A 4,569-nucleotide genomic window follows, 5' to 3' on the forward strand; every position below is an offset into this window, starting at 1 on the left:
ATTTTTATTTTATATCATATAAAACAAATATTTAATTCACAAAATTTAAATTATCTTTCTATATTATACCATAAACATTTTTTTATTTCAAATTTTATTTTAGTCATTTAATTCCAACAATATAATAAATCTTGTCTTTTAGTTTGACACATTTTCAAACATGAACGAACCTGAATTTTGAGTCGAGTGAGTATTAAAAATCATAATCGACAGTATTTTGCAAGTAGCTTCGAATATTCAAGAGGTCGAATGTTGAATTTCCTTAAAAGAGTAACCAAATAATTCGATGATTATTGTTGAATTTTCGAAGAATGCACCAAAAATTTCATTTATAAGTAAATAAAACCATTAGTTGATATAAAATCATGATCATACAATTGCATCTCTTCTTCCCACCTTTCTCACTAAAACCCACCTCAAATTGATCATCTTCCCTAGAGGCTACAAATTAAGATGCCTTCGTGTATTACTCAAGGGAGCAAAGCTGAATGTCAAAAAGTGAACTTTTAAGGATAGACAAAGCTATATTTGAGCAAGAAGAATCATGTTCCACGTGTCTAGAATGCCAGTGAGGCACCAATGCAAGAACTCACTACCATCCGAAGTTCCCTTGATACCGTAGGGGGGATATGTGAGCTTGGGAAAGAGCAGTTATTCCCAACTTTCTTACTCGTGTGCCTCTTACAACAATTTCAACAACTGGATCACTTGATCTATTATGCTCTACTTTGCTTCCTCTTGATAACAATGTGGTAACGACACAACTACCTCCATTATTCCATTCCCTATTGCGGAAACAGTGAGAAGACATGGTCCTGAAAAAAAACAGAGTCGAGGATGAGAGGAGACTTGCGAATCCAACCATTGTTCAATACTTTAGCTGTATCAATTTCTTTTAAGTTACCGAGTTCACTACGAATTTTATTTTTATACATTACCCACCTATTTTCTCTGTATTTTGCTCTTGTTCGAGTGATGTTCTGTATTAAGAACCAACACATCAAATAGATGAAGAAATTTTCTCAGAAATGCTGGCGGACGGTCAAGATGCATGACTACATCAGTGGTTGGGTGACATGTACAATGTCAATAACTCGCTGAGGCTTGATGACCAGTAGTATAAAATAGTAGTATTGGTACTCGAGAAACAAAATGCCCATCCATCATGATGAATAGCGCTCTTAGCTTTGACAATACGACATTCCTTTCCTATGTCTTCAATGTAAGGACTCTCTTCCCCATGTAGTCTTACACATCAAAGATTGAAAATACATCCTTCCTAATGAATCGCTAATAAATGCAATGGTTTTGTCCTAACCTAACGTTTTATAAACAAATCTTACTCCTATCATTGCATAACGTTTATTGCATCCTTCTCGTATCCTATCTCAAACTTATCATATAATACATCGTACCGTAAGTGTTATCATACAATTAACATATCATAACATATACACATCATATCATAATCATATCGATTCATAAACAATTCACACATATCAATATATATGACAAGTACAGAACCATAGGGCACATGTCAACATCAAATATAACCATGTCGATAGTACAGTCACTTACTTGGTTGGCCTTAGCCGAAGTTTTTATCTAATTCCGAACCGGCTTGCCTTCGTCCCTTGAATTCTTTTCCACATATGCGGAGTGCTTCAACCGTGATGGCCTATTCTTAAAGAAAATTCTNATTAGTTGATATAAAATCATGATCATACAATTGCATCTCTTCTTCCCACCTTTCTCACTAAAACCCACCTCAAATTGATCATCTTCCCTAGAGGCTACAAATTAAGATGCCTTCGTGTATTACTCAAGGGAGCAAAGCTGAATGTCAAAAAGTGAACTTTTAAGGATAGACAAAGCTATATTTGAGCAAGAAGAATCATGTTCCACGTGTCTAGAATGCCAGTGAGGCACCAATGCAAGAACTCACTACCATCCGAAGTTCCCTTGATACCGTAGGGGGGATATGTGAGCTTGGGAAAGAGCAGTTATTCCCAACTTTCTTACTCGTGTGCCTCTTACAACAATTTCAACAACTGGATCACTTGATCTATTATGCTCTACTTTGCTTCCTCTTGATAACAATGTGGTAACGACACAACTACCTCCATTATTCCATTCCCTATTGCGGAAACAGTGAGAAGACATGGTCCTGAAAAAAAACAGAGTCGAGGATGAGAGGAGACTTGCGAATCCAACCATTGTTCAATACTTTAGCTGTATCAATTTCTTTTAAGTTACCGAGTTCACTACGAATTTTATTTTTATACATTACCCACCTATTTTCTCTGTATTTTGCTCTTGTTCGAGTGATGTTCTGTATTAAGAACCAACACATCAAATAGATGAAGAAATTTTCTCAGAAATGCTGGCGGACGGTCAAGATGCATGACTACATCAGTGGTTGGGTGACATGTACAATGTCAATAACTCGCTGAGGCTTGATGACCAGTAGTATAAAATAGTAGTATTGGTACTCGAGAAACAAAATGCCCATCCATCATGATGAATAGCGCTCTTAGCTTTGACAATACGACATTCCTTTCCTATGTCTTCAATGTAAGGACTCTCTTCCCCATGTAGTCTTACACATCAAAGATTGAAAATACATCCTTCCTAATGAATCGCTAATAAATGCAATGGTTTTGTCCTAACCTAACGTTTTATAAACAAATCTTACTCCTATCATTGCATAACGTTTATTGCATCCTTCTCGTATCCTATCTCAAACTTATCATATAATACATCGTACCGTAAGTGTTATCATACAATTAACATATCATAACATATACACATCATATCATAATCATATCGATTCATAAACAATTCACACATATCAATATATATGACAAGTACAGAACCATAGGGCACATGTCAACATCAAATATAACCATGTCGATAGTACAGTCACTTACTTGGTTGGCCTTAGCCGAAGTTTTTATCTAATTCCGAACCGGCTTGCCTTCGTCCCTTGAATTCTTTTCCACATATGCGGAGTGCTTCAACCGTGATGGCCTATTCTTAAAGAAAATTCTTCCTTCACTAATCAGAACTCGTGGAATATTTCTACAGTACTGTCATAACCACGGTCTCGTAGTAAGGAAGATTGCAAAGCAAGGTCTCGTCGATGTCGAAGACCCAGATATCAGTTCTCGATTGCCAACCAATTTCACACTCTAGGCAAAAATCTAAGCCTCTGTCGATGAAATTTCCATTTCAAGTTGATAGGCTCTACCTGTTAATACTCTTTCACAATCTAGGAATGTTTTCCCATTAATACCCTTTACTTTTATAAAAAAAAAAAATCAAAAAAGTTTTTACAGTCAATATATTTTTGTTAAGAGATCCAAGAACATGATATATGGACATGAGATACAATTATGACACCACAGACAAGATTTCATGCCATTTCTTAAACACAAGTTATTTTTTCTTCATTTATTTCTCCTTCATAATTTCTTCATTCTCATATTTAACTTTTCTTTTATAAATAATAATAAAAAAAAAAGTTAAACGTGAAAAATGAGAAAGAAGGAAAAAGGAGAAAAAAAAATCCATAGAATTCCGTAAGTGTATCAAATACTCTTTAACTGATATAAAGAAAGCATGAGAATAAAGCTTAAAGACTTTTATTTCCCTTTCTCATTTCTTTGTTCATTCTCATCTTTGTACTTTTGGTCTAAACGACCCATTAAATGACAAAATTAAAGTTGTAGTTAGTCAATCGTAATATTTGATGTGCAAGATTTCAAACTATTTTGAATGGGTGTGAAGAAAGCATCAGAATAACTTTTTCTCATATTGCTCTTCTACATGTGTTAGATATGTATTAAACACTTGTTAATACAATAGATATGTTAGATATTTAGAATCTAACATTTCATCTAGACATGTCCTCTTCATGTGAAGCTTGTAGCTTGAAATTACTTAGCCATAAAATATGTTTCACTTAAAATTTACTCCAGAGAGAATAATCAATAGTGTTCCATATTCGAGAGAGAATAATCTCTTTTTCTTTTATCATTGAAAATTTAAAGAAAATTAAAATCAAAACATGACACAAATGACATTTGCTTGACTCTTTGTTTTGTTCCCGCCAATGTAAAAAAAAAATGGAATCTTATATTTTTTAGATACAATTTAAGATTACCTATTAACTGAGTTCAATCCAAATTTCTATTCATAAATTTAATTAATATTTGTATATAACTATTAATATGTAAGAAAAATACACGTACAAAATGTTTGTACTATTGGTAATACACTAGTCTCGGTTGTTTGACTAAAACAATGTAACCATCATCCCGATTAAAGAATATGATTCCAAGCTATCTCCTAATAGAGGAATGCTCAATTAGTCTTTGTTGTAAGATTCGGCTATATCAATTTGAGTAGCGTTCCGCCACAACTATAAATATCGAACTCAAAAATATTCATGAGCAAAGTAAGTTTGTTGAAGCTATCTATCAAAGGTGTTCCAAATGAGTTGCGAAAAGTTCCCTTTAGATCTAGTTCCAATTAAGGATGTCAATGAAAAAGTAGTGCAAATAGTTG

General features: G+C 33.8%; 2 pseudogenes; both read right to left on the reverse strand.

The window, feature by feature from the left end:
• Positions 1–522: 522 nt before the first annotated feature.
• On the reverse strand, positions 523–1,557 carry LOC111784517 (annotated as a pseudogene).
• Positions 1,558–1,874: 317 nt separating this feature from the next.
• On the reverse strand, positions 1,875–2,909 carry LOC111784519 (annotated as a pseudogene).
• Between the last annotated feature and the right edge of the window lie 1,660 nt (positions 2,910–4,569).

This window comes from Cucurbita pepo, unplaced genomic scaffold (assembly GCF_002806865.2).
Source record: "Cucurbita pepo subsp. pepo cultivar mu-cu-16 unplaced genomic scaffold, ASM280686v2 Cp4.1_scaffold000223, whole genome shotgun sequence".
NCBI classification, from domain to species: Eukaryota; Viridiplantae; Streptophyta; class Magnoliopsida; order Cucurbitales; family Cucurbitaceae; genus Cucurbita; species Cucurbita pepo.